Raw genomic sequence first — 12,614 nt, 5'->3', positions numbered from 1 at the left:
CAAAAGAGACAACTCTGAGTTGTACGACTTTTGGCGTCTTCTGGTACAACACCAGTGGAGACTAGGCTCTAAGAAAATCCGTCTCGGGTGTGGACCAATCAAATTCAAGGACAGTGCATATTATTATCAGAGTTGTCTCTTTTGTTTGCATTTTGACTGCTTGTGTTGTGGTTATTGCAAACATGATGCCTTGAATAAAGGTGTCAGTTTTTGTGCCAGTTAAAAGGGTAAAACCTATTACTATATCTTGTTACTGGCAAAGGAGGTCTCATAATGATGAACTGCTCTTTATATTCTAATGCAAGTATGAGAACTTAAAATATATTAATTGCTTCCAACATGTATTTTATAAAAAAATGTTATTGAAATAGAACAATTGTTAAGTTAAATAAATAAAGTTGTAATAATACAAAATAAAACAATTCCCATCAGAAAGTAATAGGAATTTTCAAATCGCAAAAAATCGCAGCCTTTGCCATTTGCCAATCGCATTGTTCAAAATTGCGATTTCGATTTGAAATCGATCAATCGTTCATCCCTAGCGGAGACTCTTCTGGGCAATAGCCGACACCTGTACAGGCTCGGTCCGGGCATCGCCAGATTTTTCCCTGGGGGTCCTCCTGACCCCCGACGGAAGAGTCTCCGCTGATCGCAGTCTCACCGTCTCGGCAGCTTACAGACGTTGGCCGCTGTCGTGTGATCCACAGTTGGAGCCGCATGAATCCCAGGAGATGAGCTGAGCGGTTCCGTGGTGGCGGTGGTAACAAAAAAAAAACGCCTGCGCAATTTGAGTTGACGAGCGGCAGGCGTGCGATTGGCATCCCTCCGTGGCAGATATAGACTTGGCGAGAGGATTCCCAGATGGATGGAGACTCAGACCGATGTCCTGAAGGTTCTCATGGTTCAATGTTGCAACTTGAGGCAGAGACGGACAGACCCACCCCTGATGGTTGTTCGGGTTCATTGTTCATACCCGAGATTCAGAGACAGTTTCAAGCAAGTGACCAGCAAAGCTTTACATCAGAATCAGAATCTTTACTTCTGCTGGACGAATCCGATGAGCTATGACGTATTTTTTTCACAGCTGTTCAGAAATGACGTCCAGGAAGATGAAGTGGTTTCTCCAAACTTTGTTTGATTTTAAACTGCGCACGGTAAATATGCGATTTTGGCTTTGATGTGCACTTTCATTTCCTACTCGTGATAATCATTCAGAGTGATAACAAAATGCATTAATGCACGGGGAAGCATTTGTGATCATCGTAAGTTATTTACCAGGGGAAGCTTCACGCGGTCTCGGTGCTCGCTATCGGAAGCAGCATGCGTGGAGGTGTTTGATTAAAAGTGTGTGACGTTCTAAGAAGTGCTCGGGTGGCAGGGTGATGCAGTTTGGTAACACTCGTGCCGCACAGCAAGAAGCACCTTGGTTCGTTTCATGACTCGGGAGCCCTTCTCTCTAGAGTCTGTGTGTTCTCTTTCCCTGTTCTGCATGGGTTTCCTCTGGGGTTATCCAGCTTCCTCGCATAGCTAGAAAAAAAACGTACAGTGTAACCCAGGGGTGGGAAAATCTTTTCACTCGCGGGCCACAATGGGTTATGACATTTGACAGAGGGGCCGGGCCAGGAACAGATGGATGGAGTGTTTGTGTGAACTAATATAAATGACATGTAAAAATCATTACATGAAAGGATTTGGCCTTTAACAGGTAGCAGAGCATTTATTTGCAAGGCAATTTAACAAATTGCACGAACATGAACAATACAAAAACATGTTGTAACGTGACTGATCAAACAGCATGAAAACATCTGAGGCCTGCGCCCAAACCTATTACCACACTCCCGGTCAAAGTGCGCCATCTAATGGGGAAATGGGGGCATTACAGGAGAAAGGTAAAATTTAATTAAATAATAATAATAATAATATTTGGACAAAGTTCGGCGGGCCGGATTAAAAAGCCCAACGGGCCGTATACGGCCCGGGGGCCGTACTTTGCCCACGTCTGGTGTAACCGGTATTGGCCATACATCCCAATGCTGGAAATGTACCCCTGCAAATGACTCAATTCGAATTGAACAATTTTGCAAGCATATTTTATCAATTTATTATTTTATTCTCATTCTACGTGACTTTACCGAAAGGACCAAAGAAAGATTTGACGGGACCCTCGTGAAAGAAGGGTCATGAGAGTCAGTGAGGCTGTCATGGGTGGTAAGCAAGAGTAATGCTGTCATCATTGTTAATTACAGTGCTTGATCACGAAAAATTGTTGAAGCAATGTGCATCGAGGTGGTTGCTTATCTGACGTTAACAGCCCTGAGCCAGTGGTGGTATGGCTTCAAATTCCTGCGGTCGAACGAGACTATCCACAGGGCTGCAACCGCTCTTGACTTTCCCAGAGAGTGGTGAGGTCATTGCATTGACCCTCCGGAGGGACAATGAGGCTGAGTCAACCGCCCTGGTCGGGATTTGAACTCGCAGACTTCGACGTTGCGAGCTGCCCTCGCTCTACCGCTGAGCTATTCGGCCAACAGTAATTGATCGCATTTTTGTTGCGTTATTATCACGGGTGAGAGTCTTTGTAATCGCGTGGATTAGAATTGTTCTCAATCAATATTCAATCAGCCTCTCGCTGAAAAAAAAACCCGCAGAGGCTACCTACCGAGGCTTCGGCAATTGACTTCCGCAGACAATTGTTAAATAGCTGCAACGACGACGCATCTTAACTACAGGTGGCCAAATCGCATTTTAATGAAGCGAGTGATTGTGTTAGTTATATAGCTCGTTATGGAAACAATTTACCATAATGTGCTTCCCCCCCAAACACTGCGTAATGGTCGGATGGCGTGAACAGAATGATCAAGTCACAATCGTTCAGGTTGTGAGTTTGTTTCCTGGTCAGAGGTCAGCTCGACCCACCAACCCACCCATCCCACGCGCCGTGGTCAATAAAACGATGTACCATGTTGTGAGTTGTCAACACTTGTCGAGAGAGCGCCGACCACCGTTGACATCTCATGGTCTTGACAATTGGCAGGTCGCATGCGGTGGGTTAAAGTGCGGGGTAATCCCAGCTTCTCTAGAGGCTCTTCAGGCAGCAGTGGTGTCAGCGAGCAATTGCAGGGCAGCAGCTTTACCTTTACCACTCCCAAGCAGTATTTTAATCGGCTGCGTAGTGTAGAGCTGCTTGTTGTGTTTAGTTTGTTGTCCTTCCCCCCGCATCTCCGGTTAGCACGGTTCGCTACGTAAGGTGGTGCAAAGGAAGTTCAACGTGCAGATGTACATTTACCAACAAACATTATCCTGTGGACACACTGGTCCCCACGAATAGGGGGGTATAACTTCTACGAGGGGCTCAGGGGCCCCCTGTAGAGATGAGGCGCCACGGTGGGAGGACGTGGGTTCGATCCCGACCCTGACGTCTATATGTGTGGAGTTTGCGTGCGTCTCTCCCCATGGTTGTGTGGATTTTTCTCCGGGTCCTCCCGTTTTTCCCTTCACGTTTAGAATCAACATCACGCGTTTAGAGTATTTGGCTGCTGTACATCTCCACGTGATGGTGATGAGCCACGTGGTTGAGCTGTCATTTGTGGCCAGGTCGCTTCTGAAAAACAGCTATCGGGTTCAGTGGGGCCTGACCCGGTTAAAAAAAAAATGTTTAAAGTTTAAGCAGCATTGTTTCAAGACAATCAAACAAAGAGGTCACTTTAACACGTAGGCTTTCGCGACCAATATTATTCATGAAAGACACTAAGGTTCATATAAACGCATTGTGCAATATTGGTCAGTGTGCCTTGCCTGCTAATTTTATTTTTAACATACAAAAAAAAATAACACATTTTTTTTCACATTTTTTGATAACTTACAGAGATGAGTGCCGCACAAGGTTCGCTTGAGTGGCACGTGGGGTGCGGGGAGGGAGAGAGATCCTCGTTGAATCCACGTGCATCGCGCACCCACCGCTCGTCGTGCTCATCCGGCGTGGATGGGGCGCCGTGCGGGACCCTCACCCGGCGCAGGCAGAGTCGTCCGTCACGTCTTTTTTTATTGCAAAAGCGGAATCCGTAGACGATTTCATCCTATTGCGGGTCTAGTCGTATACCGATAAGTGGAGTAAATTCGCGGATAATATCGCGGATAATAGGATCTGTGATGTCCCCCCCCCCCACCATCGGCGGAGTTTGACTTCTATATTTGGGGGAGGGGGGGCGGGGCAGAGGTTCGCTTTGTCCTTCACATGAGGAAACGCGGGTGCATGTAATGTATTTATTTATCTATCTTAATTGTAAACTACTGAAACTAAATTTATAAAGGTCTCCAAACTCCGCCAATGCTCAACGGCATTGCATCTCCACCAAAGGGGGTGGAGCCACAGAGGCCCGCCTATAAATGACGTCACGCACCTGGGCGGGGGGGTCAGTCATTTGTGACGATATGTGACGAGGGGGGGGGTGAGAAATGTGACGTCACGTCAAAATGTGCAACTTTAAATATAGACAACACGTTTTACTTATCTTCTTTGGTTCTTTCGGTAAAGTCACGTAGAATGAGAATAAAAAAATAAAACAACACAATAAAATTGAAGCTCTGTCGTCCCGACAGTTCTGTTCTTTCACCTGAAGAAGGCTGCTTGTGTTGTGGCCGAAACGTCGTGAGAATTTTATTGTCTAATTTTATTTTATTATTTTATTGTTTTATTCTCATTCTACGTGACTTTACCGAAAGAACCAAAGAAGATGAATGCTTGCAGTCACGAAAGCTTTAAATCGAAACGTTCTACTTCATTAAATAGACTTTTTAATAAATGTTTCATCCTACAACATCAGAGTGCAGCGCCATATTAAATACGCACAACAATGACAATAGTTTAAAGTGATTTGAAGCATGTTTTATTTTCAAAATGGAAATATGATTTGGGGGGGGGGCGGAAGAGCTTTGTGACGTCATATTTGAGGGGGGGGTCTGACTTTTTGTGACGCCGTGTGACGAGGGGGGGGGGGGTCAAAATCGTCCAAAATCGCGTGACGTCATTTATGGACGGCCCCTACCCACGATTAATTTGTATCGCCTGCAGTGCCGGATGAAGCTAGTGCGGGGCTCGTGGCATACGTTATAAAGGGGCCCTAAATAATAATAATAAAAAACATATAAATATTAAAACAAATTTTTAACTTGCGTAGTAAAGTAATTGTATTTTTTCATTTGCTATACAGCCAGATAATACGACAAATCGCTAACCTTAAACACCCAGTAGTTCATAAATGTTTAAGGCGGTATAGTACTATAGTAATAGAGCGAGTGCAGAATCACTGAACCGGAATTGATAGCTTGAAACCATTTAGCGCGTGGCCCTTGAAAGTGCAGGGCCCTTAGCTGCTACTTGTGCTACTAGAATAGTCCGGCACTGATCGCCTGGGGAGAGAATCCTCGAACTTAATTGTTTAAACCCTAAGAGTGGTTGCATGGGCAAGCGCCGCGTAATTGTCCACTGCTCCCCCAGCTGATCGACAACAAGCGCATTCCACGAGCACGTGGAATGCAGATAAGGCTGCCCATTCTCCGCTATTGGCCCGGATAATAAAATATATAAAGTCCGTGAGTGACCCACCGGCCAATCGTGCGCCGCCAGTTTGTTGTTGGGTGGCAAAGCGTTAACCCTCGGAGCGGTGATCGAGAGTGGAAACGCTCCCCCAACTCACCCACCCGCCCCCCCCCCTGTCCCACGGCTATGCACGGATTACAATTTCGGCCACAGCACTGACAAGCGGCGTGGCTGTCCCCGCGGTCGGAACACGCAACAGGCCACCTCACGACCGTCATCATCTATATATATAGAGACTAGCTTTACTACCCGGCTTCGCCCGGGACTTGGATTCACCACGCCCGGCCGCCTTTGTCCCCCCAGTGGCGATGTTCACACACCACAGCAGTTACTCGTTTGAGGCTGAGTGGACCTAGGGGAGGCCCAGGACCGGTTCAAATAATCGTCACCGGTGGTGGCCGTGAGCGGGAATAGAACTCGGGTCGCCGGGTTCGTAGCGCAGCGTAGCGCTAACCACTACACTACCGCTCCTCCCAAACACACACGCGCGCGTCCATAGGTACACATACACGCGCTTATCCTGTGTGTGGGGGGGAGGGGCAGCGACTGCGTAGCGATTCGCTAATAAGAAAAACGCCGCCGTTGCGTGTTCGCAGCAAGGTGGACCGGTTTGGCCAATGGGTGAATGGAGACTGCAGGGCAGGGAGTCGAAGCCGTCCACTTTGACTGTCGCCAGGGACAGATTTCTGCCGTGAGCTTTCTTGGAAAGACCCTGAAATTTGAAGGAAGAAAAATGTAAGAATAATATGGCCCAGTTTTTTTATCTATTGCAGCAGAGGTTAGATATCAAACGTGGGTTTATAAAAGCAAGTAATGAAAGCAATACGTGAATTTAAAGTAGTTTAATTTCACGTACATATTTCATCCTGTATTTTCAGAATGTGCTTTGCTGAAACCCATGAGAGTCGCTGCTTGGGATGATTAGACAGTTCATCCTCAAATAATTTGTCACTGCACAGAGATCATCAATTTTACAAACCAAACTGCTGTACTGCCTCTTACGAGCCCAATCGTGTTACTCTGCAGCTGCGTGGCTCAGAAGTAGTTTGGCTGCTTCTCAGTGACTATAAAACAAGAAACTTTTTTTTAAAATTTGACCAGGTAAGGCCCACTGAGCTATATATAGCTGGGTTTTTTTTCTTCCATAAGCGACCTGGCCACAACTGATAGCTCAACAATGTGGCTTATCACGTGGAAATGTATAGCAGACAGATAGCATAAACGCACGTTTCTAAATGTGGAGGGAGAAAGTGGAGGACCCGGAGAAATCCACGCGACCACGGGGAGAACATGCAGACTCCAAATATACTGACATGGTCAGGGTCGGGATCGAACCCACGATCTCCTGTATACCAGGCAAGGTACAGTGAGGGAAAAACGTATTTGGTCACCTGCTGATTTTGTACGTTTGCCCGCTGACAAAGAAATGATCAGTCTATATTTTTAATAGGTTTGTTTTAAGAGTGAGAGACAGAATAACAACAACAAAAAAACAGAAAAACGCATGTCAAAAATGTTATAAATTGCTTTGCATTTTAATGAGGGAAATAAGTATTTGACCCCTCTGCAAAACATGACTTAGTACTTGGTGGCAAAACCCTTGTTGGCAATCACAGAGGTCAGACGTTTCTTGTAGTTGGCCACCAGGTTTGCACACATCTCAGGAGGGATTTTGTCCCACTCCTCTTTGCAGATCTTCTCCAAGTCATTAAGGTTTCGAGGCTGACGTTTGGCAACTCGAACCTTCAGCTCCCTCCACAGATTTTCTATGGGATTAAGGTCTGGAGACTGGCTAAGCCACTCCAGGTCCTTAATGTGCTTCTTCTTGAGCCACTCCTTTGTTGCCTTGGCCGTGTGTTTTGGGTCATTGTCATGCTGGAATACCCATCCACGACCCATTTTCAATGCCCTGGCTGAGGGAAGGAGGTTCTCACCCAAGATCTGACGGTACATGGCCCCGTCCATCGTCCCTTTGATGCAGTGAAGTTGTCCTGTCCCCTTAGCAGAAAAACACCCCCAAAGCATAATGTTTCCACCTCCATGTTTGACGGTGGGGATGGTGTTCTTGGAGTCATAGGCAGCATTCCTCCTCCTCCAAACACGGCGAGTTGAGTTGATGCCAAAGAGCTCCATTTTGGTCTCATCTGACCACAACACTTTCACCCAGTTGTCCTCTGAATCATTCAGATGTTCATTGGCAAACTTCAGACGGGCATGTATATGTGCTTTCTTGAGCAGGGGGACCTTGTGGGCGCTGCAGGATTTCAGTCCTTCACGGCGTAGTGTGTTACCAATTGTTTTCTTGGTGACTATGGTCCCAGCTGCCTTGATATCATTGACAAGATCCTCCCGTGTAGTTCTGGGCTGATTCCTCACCGTTGTCATGATCATTGCAACTCCACGAGGTGAGATCTTGCATGGAGCCCCAAGCCGAGGGAGATTGACAGTTCTTTTGTGTTTCTTCTTTTTGTGTTTCTTGCATGGAGCCCCAAGCCGAGGGAGATTGACAGTTCTTTTGTGTTTCTTCCATTTGCGAATAATCGCTCCAACTGTTGTTACCTTCTCACCAAGCTGCTTGGCAATGGTCTTGTAGCCCATTCCAGCCTTGTGTAGGTCTACAATCTTGTCCCTGACATCCTTGGAGAGCTCTTTGGTCTTGGCCATGGTGAAGAGTTTGGAATCTGATTGATTGATTGCTTCTGTGGACAGGTATCTTTTATACAGGTAACAAGCTGAGATTAGGAGCACTCCCTTTAAGAGTGTGCTCCTAATCTCAGCTCGTTACCTGTATAAAAGACACCTGGGAGCCAAAAATCTTTCTGATTGAGAGGGGGTCAAATACTTATTTCCCTCATTCAAATGCAAATCAATTTATAACATTTTTGTCATGCGTTTTTCTGGATTTTGTTGTTGTTTTTCTGTCTCTCACTGTTCAAATATATCTACCATTAAAATTATAGACTGAACATTTATTTGTCAGTGAGCAAACGTACAAAATCAGCAGGGGATCAAATACTTTTTTCCCTCACTGTGCGGCATGTTGCGTAGTTGGGATGATTCCTGCTGCGAGGATGCTTTATTTGGTGCGTCACGTGACGAGCATTCTTTGTGGAACACGGCGGCGCGCCATCTCGCATTATTGGATTCAAATCAAAGTCAAGTGCTGCATCTCCACTGGTGGCTCTGAGCAGTTTGTGAACATTCACGTGGTGAATTTTCGTGGCCTCTCGAGTCGCGTGTGTCACTCTGAAGTGATTCAAGGAGCGCCTTTGTGAGTTCATCTTCTGGCACCCGTTTTGCCTTACTCGGTTGGCCCTCTCGCTGTGCGACTTCCACGAAGTTCACTTCTTATTTCATGACAAGACGATGCCGACAGCGCCCAGTGGACTTCACGTAAACCAATAATATGACCAGTGCGTGCCGCAAAGAAAACACGCACACACAAACACGCACAGACTCATGCACGCGCCCATAATTCGTGGTCGGATATGGACACGGGGAACAATTTAGAAAGTGCAAACCACATCAAATACATGCCGTCACATCGATGAACGTGAATTCATGGAAATGCGGGTGGATTTTGAGCAGCCAACACACAATGGATTGCTCGTGGTGAGTGCCGGAGTTACAGATTTGGGCTGGTGGTTTCATGAACGAGGGAACTTGCACAGTGACACATCTCAACCCAGGGCTGCAGATTATTTTTCCTGACTCGGGACCAAAAAATGTTGTTTTTCTGATGCCTTTAGCGGGCCACACGCTAAGGCACGCCCCCTCGCAGCGATACCCAGCAACGCGAAGGAGACCCACTCGCGCTGGCTTGTGGTCCCGCAGACTCCGTCGCCGATGTCGGGTCGCGGTTCCGGCACACACTCGCGGCCCGGGTTGTTTGCAAGAAACGGATGAAATGTCGCGTTGTGGCTGGGCCATGACGCTAAAGCGGAGGGCCTCGCGTGGCCGTGGGTCGTACGAAATGAAGTCGTGGGCCGGTCATAGGCCATGAGCTGTAGGTTCCCCCTGCATGTCCGTGACCTGTAACGAATCAATGGTGCACGAATGAGTTCATCTCTGCCCCTACAGCCTGTTAAGGCTATACGGGGGGTGAGTGGTCTTTGTCTGTGTTGTGTGCGGATGTCCCTTGCAGCACACACGTTATTATTCGCGTGGTTTTGTTTATGAGAAGTCATTCCCAGTTGTATTCCACTGATGCTGTCAGCATCGTCATGTCATGAAATGAGCAATGCCTTCCTGGAACTCGCACGGCGGGAAACTCTACACGAGCTGGCGCCTCAACAATTCATCACGAGGCTGATTCATCTAGCCGATGACATGTGCACTCAACTCAACATCCATCATTTGTCACTTCAAATACTTACCCACTCGCCCGCCCGCCCGCCCGCCTGCCCGTCTTACCTATTCGCCCACCCACCTCCCATGGCAACATTTCCCGATGGGTCCTTGGAAGCCGCCTCAGCGTCGCTGGCTCATCTTGGTTGGGGAAAAACTCAGACGTGGCTTCGACGGGGGCCACGTGGAGTTTGAAGAGGCAGAGGCGAGTTGGCGCGCGCCGATAGCCCCCCTGTGCACGTTCACGACGCCCCGCCACCCTACCCCCCCCCCCCCCGACGTCCGTCACCCCGTTGCGATTCGACATCCGAGTCTCGCCAATAAACCTGACTCACGCCATCCGGTGGTCCCCGCCAGCAGCCTCCTCCCGCCACAAGTTTCTGCCGGGGTCCTCCTCGGCTCTTGTCGGCGGCCACGTTCGCCGCACAGACTCTCGAGGCGATCGCGAAACGCGACGCGTCGATCGACCCACGTGGTGCCCGTGGTTGCTTCTCGACGTGCTACGGCGGCTGCCCGGGGGCGATTTTGCGCAATTCGGACCGCGGCACGAACGTTTGATGACGTTGCGGCTCGGCCCTCGCGGGCATCGCTTTGGGCACGGGGGGAGGGAGGAGGCGCTAAACCCTCTCTCTCCTGAAGGCTCGGCCTCTTTGATCATATTTAGTCAAGGATTCAGTTTTGTTTGACATTGCATGTGTCATGTGTCGTGCGTCATGTTATGTGGAGCGGTAGTGTAGCGGTTAGCGCGCTGCGCTACGAACCTGGCGAGCCGAGTTTGATTCCCGCTCACGGCGAACACCAGTGACAATTATCTGAATCGGTCCTGGGCCTCCCCTAGTTCGACCCAGCTTCAAATTAGTCCCAGACCACACAGAGTCCCTCAATAAAGATTTCACATTTGAAGTATCAATACATGGGTCAGGATGAACGTTACGAAACACATTTGCAAATGCGGTACGAGTAGGTCGCTCGTTCCGGCCAGCGCTCGCTCGCTATCCGGCGCACACAGCAGCAGCAGACTCCTAAGGAATGGTAGCAGTGTAAAATAAAGGGGTAAGCAGGTCACTCCATGTAAAACAGGTCCCTGCAGGGTGGGCTGGTAGGACAAGTCTCTACGCTGTCTATTGCTGATTTTACACCCAACAGCACGAGATTTCACTTCGTTAAAGTATTGAAAGGGGACGGACACATTAATCTATTGCAGGCTGGTACACTGAGTTTACAACTTCGTTCCTACCAGTATAAACCATAAATAGTATTCATAATAATTGTTTTTGGGTTAGATCGCGTAAGTAGAGATGTGTCGTAACCCTCCGCCACCCGCCACAGCCAATTAGGTTTATCACGTAAACAAAACGCGCCAACTAAGTTACTGCTTCAGCCCACCGTCATTTATTTTCCCTGCGATTATTTGTTTTCTTGTTACATGCACTTTCTTCTCATTACTTACGTATTCATTTTTTTGTATTTGCTTAGTAGTGGGGTTTTTGTTTTTGTATTATCTGTGTACGTAAATTGGATCATTGATATGCAGCGTTGTGCGATGCAATTGCACGAATGACGATCTATAAAATGAAATGACTCCTATACCACACTGTACTATATAGCCGTCTCCGCAGCTACAGCGCCTGTCTCCTGAGCGAATCAGTTTTTAACCGTGAATAAAACAACCTGTGATGTTCCGTAACTTAGTTGCGTAACTTGTAACGCATTGTTCCTGTTGAAAGTCTGTTAATTGGCTTCTAGTCTCCACACACACCCCCACACACACACACAGATACAGGACAGGGGTGTTAAAATGCTCTCTGTTTATCTCGAAAGTAAACAATTAAAGTTAAGTTACAGAGATCTGACACTCCATTGACATTTGAAGGCTCGCGTTACGTTATGTAATGCGATTCCTGTGGAGTATTAGAAGGCAATTACCTGCAGTGCATGTTGAATGCATTGCAACTGCGAGTAATAACATCACCCTCGCCCCGAGGTACCGTTTTAAACTAGACTCCCCGAGGAAGACGTTAAACGGAACAATTATTTATATTAATGAGAATTCTGGGAGTTGTTATATTTGTCAGGTAATTATCGCATCATTGGGAGGAGGTATAGCGAATACAACAAAACACCACGGCTAATTTGACCGTTTCAACTACGGGGAATAATATTCCTTCATTTACCCTGATGTCCACGCTCACTCTCAAGGGGTGGTGGTGGTGCGTTGTGGTGGTGACAACGATCATTAGGATTGCATGCGCCGAAGGAAATTGGTGTGGCCCCGAATAAATGCCACGCCACACCGAGGCGGCGATGAACAAACTTGAAATCTGCGCGGATGGACCGGGATCCCGTTTGCTGCCTTTTTGATGACAACACATCACAATCAGAATATTTATACTGGAAGAATCCGATGAGCTATAAAGCTCTTATTTTTTTTTACAGATGTCCAGTAGGGGCACGGGGTAAGAACTCTACAACAACAACAACAAACAGTTACAAAAAGACGATTGTAGTGAAAATCACAAGAAAGGTGAACAAATCCAAGCAACATACAGAGACAACACTAAACAATCCCCACCCTACCAGGCAAAGCCCACTGAGGTATGAACGTATTTTTTCAGAAGCGTCCTGGCCGCAAATGATTGCTCAACAAAGTGGCCCCATCATTTGGACA

General features: G+C 47.5%; 1 long non-coding RNA gene across 1 annotated transcript; it reads right to left on the bottom strand.

The window, feature by feature from the left end:
* Nucleotides 1-645: 645 nt before the first annotated feature.
* LOC116951929 (uncharacterized) lies at nucleotides 646-11,887 on the bottom strand. The gene is made up of 3 exons (XR_004404360.2): nucleotides 10,282-11,887; nucleotides 9,410-9,631; nucleotides 646-6,311 (listed from the first exon to the last, which is right to left on the bottom strand). It is a non-coding gene; the product is annotated as an uncharacterized LOC116951929 (long non-coding RNA).
* Between the last annotated feature and the right edge of the window lie 727 nt (nucleotides 11,888-12,614).

The sequence above is a fragment of the Petromyzon marinus genome, chromosome 44 (genome assembly GCF_048934315.1).
Source record: "Petromyzon marinus isolate PM22_M1 ecotype Great Lakes invasive population chromosome 44, UKy_Petmar_22M1.pri1.0, whole genome shotgun sequence".
Classification (NCBI taxonomy): domain Eukaryota; kingdom Metazoa; phylum Chordata; class Hyperoartia; order Petromyzontiformes; family Petromyzontidae; genus Petromyzon; species Petromyzon marinus.
This window is presented reverse-complemented; position numbering and strand designations above follow the sequence as displayed.